Here is a 21,505-nt window from a genome sequence, read left to right on the forward strand (position 1 = left end):
GTACTCAGGAGGGTTAGACGGACACGGGGCACTGAGAAACTCTGGAACCCAGGCTTCCAACACTGCTCACATTCTCTCTGCCTCTCTTCTACCCCCTCTCTGCTTCTCTCTCGTCTCCGCCTCTGTCTCTCTCTGTTTGTCTGTACCTGTTCTCCCTGTGTATTTCCGCTGGGTCACTATCTCTTCTCTCCCCATACTCATGCACGCTCACGCACGCACACACACACACACACACACACACACACACACACACACACTCAGTCAATCAATGTAAAATCAGTTTTATGTCCCTTTCCCCCTGTCCTCCTCCCTCCTTCCTCGGCAGCCTAGATCCCGGATGCTGTATCCACATCTCACAGGGGTATAACCCACCCAGCCCCTCCTCAATACCCTGACAGCATTCCCGGGAACCCAGGCTAGCCTCCTCCAACCCCTCCGCTTTCTCCCTCTCAGAAAACATCAACTTCTGGTCACAGGAAATCAGGCCTGAGTCTGAGGGAAGCAAACCCTGGAGAGAGCTTAAGGCAGAAGGGTGGCTCAAGGAAGACCTGTAAAGGAAGCCAAGGTGACAACTGGTTTTGTTGTTGTTGTTGTTGCTGTTTAAATAAAAAAAAAAGTCAGTTCCTGGGCAAATCCCTGGGGAGAGGAGGTGAACTTGTCCCCTCAAATTACACAGTGTTGGGAAAATCCACACACTAAATGGGAGGAGCCTCCTTTCTCCTCCATGTGCTGCTCTGAGACCACACCAGCTCATTGAAACATCAGCCAGAGAAGTCACTAACTTCCCTTGCACTGAAGCCAACCTGGTTGACTTAGACATCCATGGGGATCCTGGAGGAAGCAGACAGCTGCAACAGAAGGGGAACCGTGAGTGCATACTGCAAAGCACAGAATGTGTAAGGTCAGGGGTGCAGACTCAGAGACCCTGCTCTGCCAGTGACTTGCCAATCACTGTGGAACCCTCCTCCTCTTTGACTCTCAGTTTCCCCACTTACAACATGAGGAGCTAGGAGCCCTCAGAGGGCCTGGAATAACAACAGTCTCCAGGGCAGTATGAGCTTCTGTGGGCTTGGAAGATGATCCAGTAGTAAAGTTATTCAATACTGAACCTGACACCTGAGTTCTATCTCTATGACCCACAGTGTAAGATTTTAAGATTTTTTTTTAAGGTAAAAAGGCCACTCCCGGCCCACAGGTCAATTTTAGCCTCAATGCTGTCATCTGCAAGCAGCTGACATGATTCTTACCTATAAGGTGGAGCCCCTACAAAGCTGTGTGGCCACACATGTCCCCCCACCTCTGGCTGCTAGATCATGCAGATACTTGGAATAATAACAGCCTAGAATCTGATGCTATGGAAACGGGCAAACAAGCAAACCACATGTTTTTTCCTGGATAGCCAGTTAGGGAATGCCACTGTCTAGAGAGAGACAATGACAGAAAAAAAAAATGCTTCTAACACCCCCAAGAAATGCAGGCAGGAAAGCCTGTGGAGTCTGAGAAAAAGAAAGCCTGAGGACCCCAGCCTTCTGTGACTAGGGATTTTTGGTGACTACCCTGAGGTCTCGGGTTTGCTTTTCTGGGCTATTTTTTCTCCTCTCTCGCTTTGAATGTGCTATTTCTGTCTTCGCTGTCATCCCTGGCAAGACCAGAGCTGCAGAGGTCTGTTCAGAAACCACCCAGAGACATGCCACACAAAGCTGGCATGACTGAGAGAGGGTGCCAGCAAAGGAGGCGGACCTTTGTGGAACTATGACCTCCTCCGTGCTGGAGTGAACTGGGGGCTCCTCTCAAAATAGAAGAACAAGCGTGCAGGCCTAGACGAAGCAAGCAATTTTGGTTTTATGGAAAGCTGGTACCCAGTAGGATACAAACAACCCTGAGAAAGTTTGTTTTCAGCAATTTGAGCTCAATTAGGTAGAAAAAGTGGCTGAGAAGGAACAAAGAAGGAAACAGAGCCAGGAGTGGCCTGAGTGGCATTCGGGAGCCAGGTCCTCCTGCCAATGCCCAGACTGAAAACACTGGCAGCCTGGTCCCCTGGGGGAGATGACAGGCCACCTTCACTCTCTTCTAAAAGGCAGACTCTCTGTCCTGTAGGGTGCTCAACCCAGGGGAACCCACCCTGTGACTGCAGGCTTCCTCTTGGAGTGTGAAGCTGCTTTGGCCCACTTACCAGGAGTTATCTGTATTTTGATGCTAATTTCACTGTCCCAAGGACAGCTGCCTAGTCACATGCTCAGGACTCAGGGGACTTCACCAGAACCTTCTCCCCATTTAAATTGTAAAATACAAGTGAGGGCAGGAACAGGATAGAAGGAGGCCTGTCATTGGATGAGAAGGAAGGATGGGCGGGAGAAGAGTTTGAAGGAAGAGGAGGAGATAGAAATGGAAAAGAAGAAGAGAGGAGAGAGAGGGGGAGAAGCCATGGTAGGTGATGTTAAGATTCCACTCTGTTATTAACAGGTTGTTATTAATGTTCTTAAGGGATGGATGGTGCTGGGCTTTGTATGTTTAGGTGGGCAATTATATCTTATCAATTGGGTCAAAGATTACTGTGTTGTGTGTTCTTTTATGTGACGGTTTGAGTTGTAGGAACGTGTGCGGTGGCGGCTGGAGACGCTGGGCCGCCACCACGGAGCTGGGATGTTTCTGCCAAAATATCTAGCAGATATCTTGGAGCACTGCGGTGTGACCTAGCGAGGTAAAAGATAAACGTACTTTTATTATTTTTTATATTTTTACAACAACAGAAAGCAGTTCCATTCCCCCCAGCACCATCTTGCCTTTACCCCAGAGCACTAAATGTTGGTGGCTAAGAATGAAAACTGAGATGATTAGAGGCAGCTGGGTGGAAGAACCCTAGAGGAAATAACCAGGAGACTAGCAAAGAGACATACGGTACGCTGCCAGGCAGGATGGTTACTGTTTGTACTTACGGGCATTTGTGCCCACTTGTGGAAGAAACTCAAACAAAAGCTGCAAGGAGAAGTGCCAGGGAGTTGACCTCACTCAGTCAACAGCTTCCTGCACAAGCATAAGGACCTAAGTTCGATTCCCCAGTGCCCAGTACATGCCCATAATCCTAGTCAGCCCTGGGAAGGAGGGGAAGAGGCAGGGGGATCCCTGGAGCTCACAGGTCAGCCAGTCTAGCTGAAGATAAAGTGCTTCAGAACAAATATGGTGAGTTTGGATCCCTAAAACCCATGTAAAAGTCAGATAGGCGTGAGCTGGCCTGTAATCCCAGCAGACCCTGGGAGGTGGAGACAGGGGTTCCCTAGGGCAGGCTAGCTAGCAAGGCAAGCTCTAGGATCAGCAACAGACCTGCCTGTCAGCAAAGAAGAGTAAGTGTAATGGAAGAAGTCATCTAACATCAGCCTCAGCTCTCCATGCCCCTATACACAAGCATACACACACACACACACACACACACACACACACACACGCATACATACACATATACGCATATACACACAGGAACATACACGCAAAAATCTATGCTTATAAAAAAATATGCATTAAGGCTTCAAGAAAGCAGATTAAAAAAGAAACCTGAAAAATGTTCTTAAAAATTGGTCCAGTGAGAGTAAGGAGAGAGAAGGTTGGTGGTAGGTGGGATGATCCCGAACGCGTAGATTGACCTCCTACCCCCAAAGCTATCAGGGTCTTCATTCCAATCAAAAGTGTTCCCCCAGGACTTTTTATAAGGTATAAGTATAGGCTGACAGGCCGTCATAATCAACATTACAGAAGAGACTGTGGTGTAGTAAGACCTTATGGTCATTCTCTAGCACCGAAGAAGGAAAAATATGTAGCACCAGAAATAAAGAAGAATCCATTATCCAGTTACCCCTGATGCTGTCATCTTTACGTGGCTCCTAAAACCAACACTGACGTTGCTGCCCACCTTATTCAGAAACTTTAAATGACCTCACTTGCATGGGCAAGCATTCAACCCCATGCCCTTAGCAAAAACAGCAAACTATCTCTTCCATGAGCAAGATGTATGTGTTAGCTAGTTTTCCACTATGGTAATAAATATATGAGACAAATAAACTTAAAAGAGAACAGGTTCAGAAGCTACTGGCTCAGGTTTGGAGTTTTCTGCCCATGATCATTTGGCCCCATTATTTGTGCTCATGGCAGCATAGAACATCGTGGCAGGATGTTGTAGAGTAGGCCCGTTCACTTCATAGTGATTGCAAAACAGAGAAACCAAGGTTCCCCACAATCCCCTTCAACTCATGACTGGGACGCTGCCTGACCAGCTTTTGAAGATTTTAAGAAGCTGTAAAAGCACAGAATACAGTCTTGGGAGAGATGAGGGCTCCCAGTCCAAGCCCCTGCCCTGAATGGTGAAGCACATGCAGGGTGTGGAGCTCCTTAGAGAGAGACCCAGCTGAGCATGGCTAAGAGTCAGGTCTCTGGGGCACATGTGATTGTGACAGGGACTATTGGACAGGGACAGATGACAAGTGTCTGCATGAACAGTGTCTAAAGCCTCCTGGGAGAAAATGGATCCTAGGGGAAGAGGCTGCCTGGGAAGTCTCCAGAAGAAACTATAGCAAACACTAGGAAACTGATCCCTCTATACCTCTAGGCCCAGAGAGTTCATACCTGCAGTCATGCCTGCAGGAGAAGTCACAGCCCTGCTTGGCCAAGAACAGAGCAGAGTAGTCACCGGACCAAGCCAAAATCTCTAGGCCCAGAGAGTTCATACCTGCAGTCATGCCTGCAGGAGAAGTCACAGCCCTGCTTGGCCAAGAACAGAGCAGAGTAGTCACCGGGCCAAGCCAAAATCTCAGTTCACTTGAGGCTGTGCTACCCACTGGAGATAGTGACATCTGTTAAGATAAACCTTTTTGTTGAAGTATAAATACATATCAAAGCCTGCATGTGGCATGTGTAGCACTTGATAAATGTTTACAAAGGCATCAACCAAAATATAAAACACACTTAAAAGCCTAGGGCAGTGTGGCTTGAAACTTTCCTAATGCTGTGCCCTTAATATAGTTCCTCATGCTATGGTAATCCCCAATCATAAAATCATTTTTGTTGCTACTTCACAACTGTGCTTTAGCCACTGTTATGAATAAAATATAATCATGAATATTTTTTGGAGATAGAGGTTGACAAAGGGTTGCGACCCACAGGTTGAGAACCTCTGCCCTAGTGCCATTTCTGTGCCCTGAGGAGGTTATACTGAAGCTGTAACTTGAATGTGAAATTAAAGGCTCCTTAAAAGCCTGGATTTAGAGTGTTTCAGCAGAAGACAAAATTTACTGAGACGGTTAAGGGAAGACTCAGCATAGTAGAGGAGAGCAAAGAAAACTGGCTTATACCAGTCTACTGACTCAGACTCGGCACAGCAAGATTTGAGGTCTGTGTTTGTGACACAATCACAACCCAGAACATGGGCCTGGGTCACTATGCTTATAACTGCTAGTCCAAGGCTGAGGAGATGGCTCCGTGGGTAAGGGCCTGCTGTGCAAACAGGAGGAACGGGGTCCCCACACAGAAGCTAGACATGGCAGCACACATCCGTAGCCCCAGAAATGGGGATTGGAAGGCAGAGACCAGTGGATCCTTGGGACTTCCGGCCAACTAGTCCAGCTGAAATAGGCATTGTCTCAAAAAATAAGTAAATTAAAATAAAATAAGTTGTAAGTCTCTTGGCCCACAGCTGATGAGCCAGCTTTGCATGGTAAGCATACCGCTCACCCTTCAACCAAGAGGCTTCTCTTTGCAAGAGACAATCACAGAAAACCACTGTCTTAGTTACTTTCCTATTGCTCTGAAGAGACACTGTACCAAGGCACTTATAAAAGAAAACATTTAATCGGGCCCTTGCTTACAATGTCAAGGGTAAGGCCACAATCATTATAGTGGGGAGCATGGCGGCAGGCAGGCAGGCATGGCTCTGGAACAATAGCTAAGAGCTTACATCCTGATCTGCAGGTTGGAGGCAAAGAAAGAGACTGAGACTGGGCCTAGTGTGGCCTTCTGAACCCAGTAACACACCTCCTCCTACAAGGTCCCACATTTCCTAATCTTTCTTCCCAAAACTGTTCCACCATCTGGGAGCCAAGCATTCAAATATATGAGCCATTGACTCCCATTGATTCTCGTTAGCTGTCTCTGTGACATTTTAACTGTCTTCCACTGATGTGTCTATGTGCCAGTTCATGTGTCTCTTTTCTGTCTTTCTCTAGGCTCTAAGTACCAAGAGAGACTTAACAATAACCCACAGGTCATATCCCTCATGTCCGTGCTGTACCTGGCAAAGAGAAGAGACCAAAGAGTGAACTAGTAAATGATGGTTTCCTCCAGTCCTGTTGTGACTTCCCGAGCGTTAGCATGTCTTGGGATAAAAGAGGAGCACACTCCCTCTTCAGTCTATTCCTCCAGGGATTCTCAAGGCCATCTCTGGAGAGACGGATGTCACACATTTGCTGCACCAAAGGTCTCTATGTCTTAGATAGGAAAGTGGCTGGGTTGGGCTGTCTGCTGCATGGCCCCTCTGAAGCTCCCCGGGCTCTTCATGTGTTCTGTGGTAAATGGGAACCATACTGCCATGGTGGCTGCAAAGTTAGATGGGAAGACGTATGCAAAACAAGAGAAACCGTAATAAAAAAACAGTGGAAGGCTTCACATTTGTTGCTGCTGTTGTTACCAGAATAAATCAAGGGATGACTTTACCTTGAGCAGGGCTCATTCACTTTTGGATAGCATTGAGAGTAGGTGGGGACAAAGAAAGAGCTTTCTCCTGTGCCTAAAAAGTACAGTCCTGTGAAGAAACTTCAAGGAAGAATGGAGGAAGTTCCTAGGGTCCTAATAACGTTTCTGTTTCTTATTTTGAGTCTTAAAGACATGGGTAGAAATTTGTGAAAATTCAAGCTATAATACACGTTATGCCTTTCTGAATGTGCATTTGACTGTCCTTTAAATCTTTAGTTAGGCATGATGGCACATTCCTGTAATCTCAGCAATGGGAGGGGGTGCTGGTGTAAGAGGTTCAAGGTCAGCTGCTTACATAACAAGAATCAGGCCAGCTTTAGCTACATAGCAAGATCTATTCAAACAAACAAAAAGGAGGGAAAAGGAGGAGGAATAGAAGGGAAGGAAATGAAGGAAGCAATAAAGCATCAAGACAAATTTGTTTCTCAGATATGTGGCAAATGAGCCATAGCTTCACAAGCCACTGATAGAAAATCTGTGATGGTTTTTCTATGCTTGTCCCAGGGAGTAGCACTATTAGAAGTGTGGCCCTCTTGGAGTAATGTGTCACTGTGGGTGTGGGCTTCAAGACCTTCATCCTAGCTGCCTGGAAGTCAGTATTCTGCTGGCAGCCTTCAAATGAAGATGTAGAATGCTCAGCTCCTCCTACCCATGCCTTCCTGGATGCTGACATGGTCCTGCCTTGATGATAATGGACCGAACCTCTGAACCTGTAAGCCAGCCGCAATTAAACGTTGTCCTTATAAAAACTGCCTTGGTCATGATGTCTGTTCACAACAGTAAAGCCCTAAATAAGACAAAATCCATGAGAGATTCTACAAGGCATCCCTAAGTGCTGATATTTTTAATTTAGAGGGTCAAAAGTTTTCCCCTTGGACTCTACAGGGCTAACCTGATGGAAAGGACTCAGTGGGTCAGCAAACACATTGAGAATTCCATCTACCCTACCATTGCAGAAGGCACTTTATGCCTGCATAGGCAAAAGGTTCTGATTCAAACTGTCAAGGTAATTAATTAACCTTAGATCCTGCTGTAATTTTTATGATGGAGACATAAACCAAGGGCATAAAAGTCAAACATTTCCATTTATTTGTGGGTATCACCTCTCATTCAGAACAAAACAATGTGTTTTAAAACTCATTAATAATTAGAATTAAGCCCAATATTATCTGTGAGGCTAATCTGCTGAACTGCCACATGTCTCCCACACAACAGAGAACAGTCAGACGTTTGTAAGGCTGTCTTGCAGTGTTCAAACATGATGCTGGGGTCAGGGAGGTGGATCTGTTGGTAACGCACTGCATGAAGACCTGAACTTGCTCCCTCGAGTTCACATAAAAGCAGTGTAGTCACACGTGCTTGTGATTCCAGGCTTGGAACGTGGAGACAAACAAGACGCTGGAACTCACTGGCCTAATGGGTGAGCAGCAGATCAATGAGAGACTCTTCCTCAAAGGAAGCAGATGACGTTTCTAAGAATAGCACAGAAGAGTTTTCTCTGACCTCCGTGTTCATATACCTGCGTGCACATATACACATGTATCCACAGAAATATGCCCCCACACGCACACTCACACACACACTTTTAAAAAGTCATGAACCCATTATATTCAGTAATGGAATTCTTTTCTTCTGTTGGTCTCTCAACTCAGTGTCCCCATACTGGGGTCCTGGTAGAATTTGTCTCTGACCCTACAAATTAGACTCCCTCCAGTGCTGCCCTCCAAAGACATCTGAACTTCAAATAACAGTGGCCACACCGAGTATTAACTGGTCCCCAGTAAAAATCACAAGAAATTACTTCTTTCCTGATTTAAAAAAATGTTATTTTATTTATTCTTCCTTACCTATTTCCGTAGTAGATCTGCTTCCCTGAAATTTTCCAAATGAGCTAAGATTAAATGTGTGCTTTTTTTTGCATTTCCTGTGGGAAAACAGCTAACAGAAATATTTGAAAAGTGACCAAATATTTCCAGTTCCTTAAAAACAAAAAGCTGCTGGCAAAATATAAGTGAATGGATGGATGGATGGATGGATGGATGGATGGATGGATGGATGGATGGATAGATGGATGGACGGATGGATGGATGGCAAAATGTAAAGAAATGTATTTAAATTTAAATGGGAAATGGTTTCTCTCACCTCACTCTCAGGACCTATGCCTTTCTTAATGGGCCCATCATGTCACCAAAGGCTCTGTACAAAAGTTGAGGGGTGTCTTCAGAATCTTTGATGCTCTGCCTGATGTGCTAAGAACACTGATCCCAGAAGACATGGGTTATTAAGTAAAAGTTCCAGTATCAGGTATGGGTTACCTCTCTATGAATTACTAGTGAAGGAGGCCCCAGGATCATGGAAAACAACCCATACTATTACATTTGCTCTAGGTTTCCCACTATAACTAGATAGTAAGACAGTATTGCTAAAGTCACTGGGACACAGAGAAATCAACCTTGAATTGAACAAGAATCTCACTCCTGTTGCCTAGCTTATGGGATGCTGGAATGCCCTTCCAAGCTGCTGGAGGGAAAAAGACACCGGTGGTCTTACCCAGCACTTGACTCTGCCTGTTACAATACTGACCTGCTTGGAAGATGTGCCCACTGGTGCAAGAGTCATACAACGGCTATGGGAATAACCAACCACTTTCTGCTTGGAGATGAGACCTGCTCCAAAGAAAGGGTTTCATGGCAGATACCGAAAACCTGATCCAAAAGTCGATGGATAGGGAGATCCTGGGCCCTAGGGGGAATCCTACTATTGTTTTGCTAAGTGGTTGTTTTAGTTAGACCTTTTATTGCTGTGAAAAGACACCGAGACCACAGCAATTCTTATAGAGGAAAACATTTCATTGGGACTGGCTTACAGTTCATAGGTTCAGTCCATTGTCATCCTGGCAGGAAACATGGCAGCATGCTGGCAGTCATGGTGCTGGAGAAGGAGCTGAGAGTTCTACATCTGGATCAGCAGGCAGCAGGAAGAATGGCACTGAGCCTGACTTGAGTTTCTTAAACCTCACAGCCCACCCCCGATGACACACTTCCTCCAGCAAGACCATCCCACTCCAACAAGGCCACATCTTCTAATCGTACCACTCCCTATGGACCTATGTGGGCCATTTTCATTCAAATCCCCACATGCTGTCAAACTGCAGTCTAAATGTTTATGTTTATAGCCATAGATCTGGGCTGTTCTCACCTTTGTTCAGAAATACTTCTTTCTACAGTGGGCTCTCATTAATACAGAGATTCATAACTGGGCAAAGTGATTAGTATAACTCTGAGTGCCCCATTGTGGATGTGTTGTCTATATCATGCTCTCACTATTTGTGGTTCAAGGAACTTCATATAACATGGGGATTAAGGCATGTGAGGGCCAGAAAGGGAGATCTGTACAACTCTGAGTCTGGGACATAACATGGCTCTTGCACACAGCAGCTCACAGCAACTGTGGTTATCAGAGATCTAGACATCTAGACAGTTAAAATTTTAGCATGAATGGGGGATGTACCCCTATTACAGGAGCTACTGGCAGTTGATGGCAGCTGAAGTAAGGAGAATCACTCTCCTTTGGAGACTTGACTTCTAGAAGGTTGTTCATGCCCCAGTAGATGGCCACACACCCCTGCACCTGTGAGCAGCACTAATGGGACTCAAGAACTTATTAATAACAAACCAAAAAGGACATGACATTAGGAGAGAGAGAGGTTGGAGGATACAAGGAGAAGTTGGAGGTACAGACTAATTTAGTCTGTACATAATCAATGTATATTGTATAAACATGAAATTTCAAAGAATAAAAATATTTTTTAATCCTTATTTATTCTTTTTTGCATATTTGCAATTTTAATAAGGGTTCAACTTCTCCTCTTGCTCACCACCCAGTGGAAGAGAAAAGTTATTAGGATGTGGGAGAAGTGGACCTGTTCAGTAATAGTTCTTTCAGGGCGAGCTCAGTCTTCTTTCTCAGCAGTTCAGTCCTGTAGCAAACACCAAATAGGATTCAGCAGGGGCAAACCAGCAGGCAGACAACAGGCAGCTGTAGTTCAATCCTGAAGAAACCGCCAGGCTTCCCAACCAGCCTGAGGGGAGGCTGCAGAAGTGTCAATGTGGTTTTATCACAAGTTGAGTTCAACAAAACCATGTAAGACGAACCAATACATGGATGTCATTAACAAAGAATAGTGAGGCAGAGCAAACCAAACCAGGCTCAGTGCTTGTCTCCCACTGTCTGTGGTCATATTTACCCTCCTTCATCACAGGTCCTTCCACATGTTTGTTATTTCCAAACATCCTTTCACCTGGGTCTGCCTCAGGAAAGCAGTCTTTCACATGTCTGCTTTAATAAGACATCCTTTCACCTCTGTACCATATCTACCTTGCTCCCAGCCTCTTTTGTCATCTCCTTAGCTCAGTAGGAAGCACATCAGTCTTATAATCTGAAAAAATATTTTTAAGTGTGGTTGTAGCCCATTTAACACATCAGTCTTCCTTGAGCTAAATGTGGCCATGTGGCTATGTTCTGGTAAAGTAGATTATATATATATATATATATATATATATATATATACTTGCTATCAAGGAAAAGGAGTGCATGGTGGCAAAAGAATCAAAACTAGACACCAACCACCAACAAACCAAGTAATCCAATTTAAAAATAGGGAGCATAGCTAAACAGAATTCTCAACAAAGGAATCTTGAATGGTGGAATGGCTGAGAAGCACTTAAAGAATTGTTCAATGTCCTTAGCCATCGGGGAAATGCAAATCAAAAAGACAGAAATTCCATCTTACGCCCATCAGAATGATTAAGATCAAAAATTCAGGTAACAGCACATGCTGGTGAGGATGTGGAGCACGGGGAACACTCCTCCATTGCTGGTGGGAGTGCAAACTGGTACGACCACGTTGGACACTAATCTGGTGATTTCTCAGAAAATAGTTCCATCTCAAGGCCAAGCTATACCACTCCTGGGCATGTACTTAAAAGATGCCCCACTTGCTCAACTATATTCATAGCAGCTGTATTCATAACAGCCAGAAACTGGAAACAACCTAGATGTCCCCAAACTGAAGAATGGATAAAGAAAATGTGGTACATCTACACAGTGGAATGCTGTTCAGCTATTAAAAACAAAGACGTCATGAAATGTGCAGGCAAATGGATGGAACTTGAGAATATCGTCCTGAGGTTATCCAAACACAGAAAGATATGTATGGAATTTACTCACATATAATTCGACATTAGTCATAAAGTGCAGGATAACCATGTTACAATCCACAGACCCAAAGAAACTGGGTAATAAAGAGGGCCCAAGGGAGGATGTGTGCATCTCAGTCAGAAGGGGAAACAAAACAGTCATCAGAGGTGGATGAAGAGAGGGAACTGGGTGGGAGAGAGGGTGAGGAGGGGTATGAGGATGTGGGTCAGGTATGGGGGAGGGGGCAGAAGAGGGCTAGGGAATGGAAATCAGTGAGAGGGCATCTCTGGGACAGCTGGAAACCTGGGATGGGGGAGGCTATCAGGAGTCTTTAGGGATGACTCTAGATGAGATTCCTACCAACAGGGGATATAGAGACTGCAGGGCTTTCAGTGGAAGGAGGGGTATATAAGCTCACCCACAAAACCCTCAAACCAAAAATTGTCCTGCCTACAAAATGTGCAGGAATAAAGATGGGACAGAGACTGAGGGAACAGCTAAACAATGACTGCCCACTTGACTCCTATCCCATGGGAGAGAGCCAACCCCTGACACTATTAATGATACTCGACTATGCCTGAAGACAGGAACTAGAATAACTGTCTACCAAGAGGCTTCATTCACCTTCCTAGAAACACATGCAGAGACTCACAGCCAAACTTGTAGAAGGATGGGTGATAGAATTGAGCTAGCTGGAGGGGCCAAGGACACCACAAAAAGATCTACAGAGTCAACCAACCTGGGTCATGGGGGCTCACAGAGACTGAACTACCAACCAAGAGCATGTAGAGGCTGGGCCTAAGTCCCCACACATATTTGTAGTAGATATGCAGCTTGATCCTCATATGGATCCCCAAACAATTGGGAGGGACTGTATCTGATTCTATTGCCTGTCATTGGGTCCCCTTCCTAAACATGGACTGCCTGGTTGGGTCTCAGTTAGGATGTGCTTGGTTCTGCTAAGACTAGAGGCTCCAGGGTGGGGTAGTACCCAAGGGGGCCTTCCCCTTCTCTGAGGAGAAGGGGAGGGGATAATGGGAGGAGGAACTTGCAAGGGTGGGACTGGGAGGAAAGAAGGGAAGGGTGCTGTGATTGGGATGTAATGTGAATAAAAAATAAATCTTTCTATAGTTATGTTCATGGATTTGCCTACCATTATTCTCTATTTGTGTAAAACAACCTACTTCCTTGTAAACATGGTTTAACAATTGTAGAGTATCTTTGCATGCAATTTCTTCTAATAAAAAAATCAGGGGAGAAGAGTATCTGTGCCACACACTCATGAACTCCCATCATCTGAAATTACCTGCATGAGACTTGTACAAGATTGAGCCCATCGATAGTCAATCCTGGAGGGAGTGGGGGCCACAAGGAATTATCCTTTCCTCAAGATCTGTAGGCAGCTAAGAGTATCTAGGGTAGATACTGGTAGGTTACCCGTGCTCCAAGAGATAACCCCTCACCATGCTCCTGGGAGCAACCCTATTCAAGTCATTGGGTCACATTCAAAAAAAAAGATAGATGGGGGAGAAAGAAAGGGAGGGAGGGAGGAAGAAAGTTAAGAAAGCAAAGAAACCAGACTGGAGACTATTTGGGAAGTGAAAAGAGACCAGTGGGAGTGGATAAAAGACCAGAGACAGTCACGGGGCAAATATGGTCAGAATACGCTATATAAGCACATCTACGAAAATGTCATAATGCAACCCATTATTTGGTATAATTAATATACCCATTTTAAAAAGAAGTAAAAAGATACTCTCTGCTCCAGACCCTAGTAGCAGGAAGCCTACTCATAGCAAAGGCAGAGCAGGTAGACCACAATAGTGGGTGTTACATTGTATCCTGACCACAAGGAAGAGAAAATTGTTTATTCTAATGTTGAAGAAATAATCCTAAGGTATCCTGATTTGAAACAGGCTTCTGGGTGTTCAGTAAAGTACCTCTGTGTGACTGAGTTTCCTCACACTTGGGCAGTATGCCAACCCCATGCTACAGAGATGCTGTGGGGTTTCAGTGAGGCTATTTAAATCCACCTCCGGCTGAGCACAAGGCGTCTACTCTATCCTTGATATCCCCTCCTCATCTTTTCCCTATGTTGTTCAAGAACTAAATCCAGGACGCGAGAAGCAAAGATGCTGGATGTTGAGCAGCCTGGGACCTGATGAACTGTGGACCTGTCTTGATCACCAGGAAAAGCCGATAGACCACTGATATGTGCAAGAATATGAGCCTCTGCCCTGTCACTGAAACCAGACCTTGCTTAGAAAGCACGTGATTAACGTGTTGGCCTAGAACTCACTGTCATTGACAAGGACCTTGAACTCTTGATCCTCCCGCTGAATCTACCAGGTGCTAGGATTACAGGAGTGCACCACTCTGCCTGGCTAAAGGTGGGGATTTCTTTCAGGTCATTAGCATGGCATCAATCATGCCTATCTGTGATGTCAGAGCTATGCCCTCTGTCACCACCCAAGAGAAGCTATGTTGAAGCCAGGCAAGAAGGCTCTCAGGAGGCTCCACCCCAGTTCTTTATGCTTAGCCACTATCCTATCCTCTTCACCGTCTTGATTTATGGGATGAACTTGGCCAAGTGCTCTTCAAGGAAATGAAGAAAAATAAATCATTGAGAAAGGACTGAAATGTCTTTATTTGTAGCTCTGTCTTCTTCCCCCAAATTATGGGAATGTCCTCATAAGAAAAATATATATCAAGGGCAGCCTCCCCTCCTAGGATGGGATTCAAGAATCTCTCAAGGGGGTTGGGGATTTAGCTCAGCGGTAGAACGCTTGCCTAGCAAGCGCAAGGCCCTGGGTTCGGTCCCCAGCTCCGAAAAAAAAGAAAAAAAGAAAAAAAGAATCTCTCAAGGACCAATGGGGCTTCACGTGCGTGCTACAGAGCAAGAGCCCCAAACCAGCTTTCTATCACCAGTTTCAGGTTCTTGTACATCCACTCAAAAGCGTCACAGCGGCACCCCTGACGGTGAGCAGACATTCCACGAGCTTTTCCTTCTTTGTCCCGTGAAAGGGTTTGCACTTGCATTAATAGCATGCGTTGACTCAGTGTTTCTAAGCAGTGAGATGAATGAGCTCTCGGCACCTGTGAAGGTGGTTCCCACGTTGTCTGTTCTCTAGTAAGATGTTTGTCTTGCCCTCCCTCAAAGAATGGAGTGCGTAGAAAGAAGGAAAAGCAAACAGGGGAACTTCTGTTTGCAGCCAGGAGCAATGCATGCAGGAGAGAAGAAACTTGAATAGAGAAGAAGAACAGGATGCCAACCAATCCCAAGGAGCCAGGGGTGTTACAGCTGTAAGTTCCCGACAGGCTTTGGGGCACCTGTCCAAGAGACTCTGAAGTCTTCATTCTTTTTGCAAGAATGCTGTGGAGCCCGGGCCCCTAACCTCATCCAGAGGGGACTCTGGCTGGAAGCTGATCTGATGAAAATCCCGCTCTGGATATGCATATGCAAATGAAGCATAGAACAGGGACCAATCAGAAGAAAGCTGTCAAACACCGGCAGGGAACGCAAAAAAAGCTACCCAAATCCAAGTAAGTTCTTCTGGCGACTCAGTTCTTCTTCCAGCCAAGTGGTAGAGGGCATCAGAAGTGGGTCATAAGAGTGCTCAGGAATTTGAACCAGATTCTGGTTGCTGCATTGACCTTTGTGCCTGGACCAGTTACCTGTCCGGCTGCCAGGATGCCCAGCTCATTCATCCTTGGTGCCATCAGATCCTTGACTGTCATTGCAAGCTGGGCTCAGCTCCAACTACAGCAAGAGCTTTCAGCATCAGTTTTGCCCTTCATCCCATCTTCAGCTAAGATGACAATGAGGAACCCTCCTACCATTATCAATATCACGGGTTCCTCAGATTAGCATAGCGAAAGGCAAAGTCTTGATGAACATCCCCAAGACCTGCTCCTTCCACTTGGACATATTAAAATCCTTACTGCTGCCCCTGCATCTTCTCCTCCTGTATCCCCCATTCAAGCCGTCAGCCAGTCCCTGCTCTTAAGTCTCCCCACAGAAGCGGCTCTGCTGGATTGATACGTCATCTGTGGATAGCTCTCCTAATCCATCCCGGCCCCTCACATCACTCTCAACATCACACCCTAAATGACACTTGAAAGCCATGGCGTATCTGTTCCAAACCTCTCAGAACTTCGTTTTTTTTTTAAGATTTATTTATTTCACATATATGAGTACACTGTAGCTGTGTTCAGACACACCAGAAGAGGGCATCAGATCCCATTACAGATGGTTGTGAGCCACCATGTGGTTGTTGGGAATTGAACTCAGGACCTCTGGAAGAGCAGTCAGTGCTCTTAACTGCTGAGCCATCTCTCCAGCCCCCAGAACTTCGTTTTTAACTGAGGTTAAATGCTAGCCTCCTCAGAGTGTCGGATGACTGAGCCCCCATCTCTTTTCAACCTCATTGCGTACCCACTCCAACTCCATGCTTGCCCTGATCTGGCCCCTCTCAACCCCTTACTTTCCCTTAGGCATGGTAACCACTTCCGCAACTCTTCACATTGCTGGAATTCTCTTCCCTGCCTAGGTTTCTGTTCAATTATCACCTTGTCAAAGAAGCTTCCCTTTGGTGTCCAAAATAAACAGCAACTCCAGATCTAGGGAGATGGCTCAGTCAGTAAGGGGTTTGCAGTGCAGTCATGAGGACCTGAGTTCAGTCTCTCAGGACTCACATTTAAATAAAATGCCAGGTGTGGCGGTGGCTGCCTATAAGTTCATCACCGAGGAGGTAGATCACAGAAGGCTCTCTGGGACTTGCTGACCGGCCAGTCTAGCCAAATCAGCTTACACTTTATATTGAGTGGAGAATGAGTGAAGCAAGTATCCAACATCGATGCTATCTCTCTTCCACATGCATGTATACACATGTATATGTGCACATATGTGCATATTATACACATAGAAATTCCAATGTCTTCTTCTCCTCCATGCTCCCCCAAATTGCTCCATCTTTCTGTTTTCACAGAAGTTATGTTCATGACAACCACATTCACCTGGTGGATCATGTATTGATTAACTTTTCCTGTCTGTCTTTTACCACCAGCATGTGGTCCTCTAAGGACTTTGCTTTGGCCGCTATTGCGGCATTCGGTATTTTAGATGTGAATAGATACTAATCTATGTCAGAATACTTACAAGGGCTAAGCACTGATTAGTCTATACAAAGGAAAGTCTTCCTTGGCCCTTTATAGAATCTAGAAACAGATTCTGAAGAGGAGAAGATCCAGCCCCCTGCCTCATCTCGACTCCTTTCAGGCCTACCTTCTTCTCCATCTTTGATCTGGGTCATTCTTCAACCACTTAAGGCAGTGGTTCTCAACCTGTGGGTCTTGACTCCTTTGGGGGTCACATATTCTGTTTATCTGATGTTTATACTACAATTCCCAACCATAGCAAAATTACAATTATGAAGTAGCAGCAGAAATGATTTTATGGTTGGGGGTCACCATAACATGAGGAACTGTGTTTGAGGAACTTTGTTAAAGGATAGTAAGTAGCATTAGGAAGATTGAAAACCACTGCCTTGGAGTCCTCCCAGAAGGGCAGATGGGGGTCGAGGAATGTGACAGTCATAGTCATATATCAGGATTCAAGTCTGACGCACACAGGCACCAGAGTTGGATCCAGGGCTCCCAGGGCCTCTGTTGTGACTGTGACTGCCAGACAAGAATGTCTGTCTCTGTTAATTTGACTTAAGCCCGTTTAATTACTAACTTGGTAGTTTCTGCTCTCTGCTTAGCTACCCGGCAAGTATGTGGCCCTTTTGATAATTTAAGGGTTGAAATTTAGTCTATTTTTGCCATTGAAAACTCAGCCCAGAGCCAGAGTTTCCCTTTTATTTGGGAAGACGAACCAGACGGGACATCAAAGGCAGTCATGCTGCAATTCCATCTTCCCTGAGGCGTTCCAAGCAGGCCTTTACACACTGGCTGCCTGTACCACTGGCGGTCTGTACTGGGCAGTAAATATGAAGTCTGGTTCATTCGTATGAATTGCTTCTGTTTCTTTGTGTCCAGCTTTGTCCAAAATATCACCCAGCAATATTTGGTGGCCCTACCCCAAGGCAGCTTAGGAAGTTCCCAGAGAATGTGGGGAGTGGGTGTGGGAACCTGGGCTTTTCAGAGCCTCTGAGATCAATCGCTTGTCTGCGCTGACGTTAGCCACACATACATTCTACAACATGCATTCACTCAGCCCAGCACTTACACAGTACCCCACAAATGTATGTGGCACTTCACAGACGCACAGTGTCTGTCGTCGGGGAGTATTCATTCTGATGGGAAAACTGGGAGGGAAAGAAAGATACCACCTCAAGCCACAAAACCATTGGAACCAGAGTGTGAGGAATGTGAACCAGGCGTGTGGGGACAAGCAAGCATGGGTCAACTGAAAAGAAGGCGGAGAATTCCTAGGGCATAGAAGGTGGTGGGTATTCAGAGGCCCTAGACAGCTTTAAGGAACAGGAAAATGAGAGCCCACTGTAGGGTTTGAATAGGAGAGCAGTTGAGGACAGCATGAAGCCAGGAGCTTCCAGGGCAGATGAGAGGGTGTACAGGGAGTGAGGCCTGACCTAAGCCAGTTACTATGGGAACAGCTAAAGCCACTTGATGAAATAAACATGATAAAAATGACACCATGAAGGCTAGCGGTGTGGCTCAGTGCTAGCAAGCTCGGCTAACAGGAAGAAATCTCCAGTTTGATTTAGCACAAAAAAAAAAAAAAAGGAAATAAAGTAATAGTATTATCTAACTAAGCATCAGTAAACTACTTCTATAGAGTGAGTACTTGCGGCTTGGGTCGGTTATAGGCAGAGATGGGACATCACGTGTCAAAGACAATCTGTCTAAATGAAGGTAGGGTTTTGGAAATGACCCATGGACTCCAGGATCCAGCCCTTCACATCATGCTGCTTAGCCAGGGCAAAGCAGTTATCAAATCAGCTACTGGACAAGGACATAGTCTGCAAACTGTAAAGCACTGTGAAAACGTAATCACTGATATCCATTTTTGGCCAGGTCTCCCAAACAGGAGGTTGTTCTGAGTCTTAACAGTACAACCGTGAGTCTTTCGTCCTTGACTCAGAGTCGCAAGCCAACATGAACAAACAAACAAACAAACAACAAAAACCTGTGGGAGACAGAAATCATTCTCAGGATGAAAGGAAAGGAAGTCTGGGCTCTCACGGGTCACACTGAGGGACAGAAGGATGTGGAAATGAAATCGGATACCCCCTCTGCATGCTTAGCTTGTACTGGCACCTGCTGGTGCTCAGTGTGAGCATTGTCAGCTTTACTTCATCCGGGAACATTCCCCTGGAGAACAGATGCCCTAGGATAGCCCTGTGTGTGGACAGGCTGGATCAGGGTTGGGAGTTTTGTATCTGGAAGTCTTCTCTTATCTGAGATGCTGTTGTGTCCTTAGAAAAACCTCCAGTCTAGAATCTGATCAGAGTAACAGCCACTGAGACCTGGACGTGTGATACTGTGAGGGTCTCTTATGCCTTCCTCAGAAGCAGTGCCTCACACGATCCTGCAAGATAACAAACTCCTTATTTTAGAGGTGCGGATGGCTGGAGGATACTTGATCAGACCAGTATCATGCAACTGAATGATTAAATAGCAACCCTAATTAAGGACCAAAATCCAATCTGATCTGATGTATAGTCTTTCTTGTGGCACCGGATTGTTATCAAGTCCAAAGCCCAGTTCACTTGGGTGCTGCATTGTGATCCACTCTGAGTTTTCTTCTCATCCTTTGATGGGTTAATGGCAGCCGTACTTTGTGTACAATTAATATTGGTCTCCAAGAAGATAGTAGTGGAAGGTTAAATCTTTCAGAGGTGAATAGGTCTGTAAGAAGGATTAATGTGCTTCTCCAAAGATCAGGTTAATTACCAAAGAGGTAGGTTGTTAAATGTAATGCAAGCCCAGCCCCTCATGCTGTCTCTCTACGACGATCGGACTCACCAGCTCTCCTCCATGTTTGACACAGCACTAGGCCCTTACCAAAGGTCAAGCAAATGTTCATACCACCATGCTCTTGGAACTTTTGCAGTGTCCCAGTCTCAAGTACTCTGTTATACAGCAGAAAATAAAGGCAGTGCTGTTACCTTGTTTATAAAAGGTTTACTATGGTTTCCCTAAAACCCTTTTGTCAGCTATAGTGGGGCATGCCTCTAATCCCAGCACACAGGAGGTAGAGGCAGGCAGATCTCTATGAGTCTGAAGCCAGCTTGGTCCACATAGCAAGTTCCAAAACAGCCAAGGCTACACATAGAAACTCTGTCTCAAGAAAACAACAACAACATCCTATTTCCAGTCTAGGGAGAAACCCCTCCCACAGTGTTTGTGGAGACAATGCTCCCGGGAGTGGGGGGGTGTTGATCTGAAAACATAAAGAACAAAACTACCTCTAAAACCTGAAGCCCTGCTTCCTCATAAATCATGTCTGAGAATTCTTAAGTGGGGCTGGAGAGATGGTTCAGCAATGAAAGCCTGCTGCTCCCTCAGAGGACTGGAGCTTGGTTCCGGTATCCAAATTCTAACTCACCCCAGACCTGACTTCCTCTTGTGGCCAGCATAGGTACCAGTATCTCTTTTTAAAAAGTAATAAACTAAAGTTTCCACCGAGATGGTTTCTAAACTCACAGACACGGAAACCTCTATTCTAGGTCACTTATTAGTTAATATTCACACCTGGGAGACGTCTCTTCACCCAATGTGTATTCACTCAAAGGTCTCGGTAACTCATTGTCTAGATCTCCATTGAGCTAAAAAAAAAAAAAAAAAAAAAAAAAAAAAAAAAAAACATGCTAAGTTAGATCATGCAAAATTGCCAATATTTGACTCTTTTGACTTGCAAACCTTGGAAGGGTCCCATAGAGTTTATGGAGTGCTTGCAGTAAGATGTGCACAATCACTGCACAGTGATGGACAACCCCAAGGTGGGGGTAGGGGAAGGGTCAGACACCAGCTTCTTGGACTCATCTCAGTGATGTTGACTCTTCCGAGTCCCTCGTTCACCCTGACTCCACACCAGACTTGGGGTACAGTTCTTCAAGGTCCGCCTTTTAAGAGCCATATCAACTATTCGACTGCAGGGAGATTGTGGACTCAAGGGAACCATGTTCTGCTTCCAAGTCCTCAGAAGACAGCTCAGACATGCCACATTCTCACGGTGTCTGCCTGTGAGGTCACTGGGAGGACCCCTATCGTGACAGTCAGCAAGTCCCTACGGGGGCACCACTTCGAATCTCGCCTCTCTCATTTTCGGGCCCTAAGAAATCCTCCCAAGTACCAGCTTTCTGTGTGGGTGTCCTGCCTCCACTCTGTTATTGTTTTCATCTGCTTGTTTTGTTTTCTTGCCTGAGTTAATGGCTATGGAGGGAACATGGAGGACGTTCTGAACAGCCTCATGCGGGTAGTGTGCCCAGCCCCCATCCTCTACAGGCGTGGAGAAGGTGAGAGGCTCCACTGGGCGGTCAAGAGACTATTTATAAGCGCGGCAGCCTTCCGCGTCTCAGACCCAAACCGAAGCCTCCTGGCTTCC

The 21,505-nt window shown here is 45.6% G+C and overlaps 1 long non-coding RNA gene across 1 annotated transcript; it reads left to right on the plus strand.

The window, feature by feature from the left end:
- Positions 1–2,381: 2,381 nt before the first annotated feature.
- LOC102553455 (uncharacterized) lies at positions 2,382–6,648 on the plus strand. The gene is made up of 2 exons (XR_015620884.1): positions 2,382–2,427; positions 6,210–6,648. It is a non-coding gene; the product is annotated as an uncharacterized LOC102553455 (long non-coding RNA).
- Positions 6,649–21,505: the final 14,857 nt, after the last annotated feature.

This window comes from Rattus norvegicus, chromosome 5 (assembly GCF_021556685.1).
Source record: "Rattus norvegicus strain SHRSP/BbbUtx chromosome 5, alternate assembly SHRSP_T2T, whole genome shotgun sequence".
Classification (NCBI taxonomy): domain Eukaryota; kingdom Metazoa; phylum Chordata; class Mammalia; order Rodentia; family Muridae; genus Rattus; species Rattus norvegicus.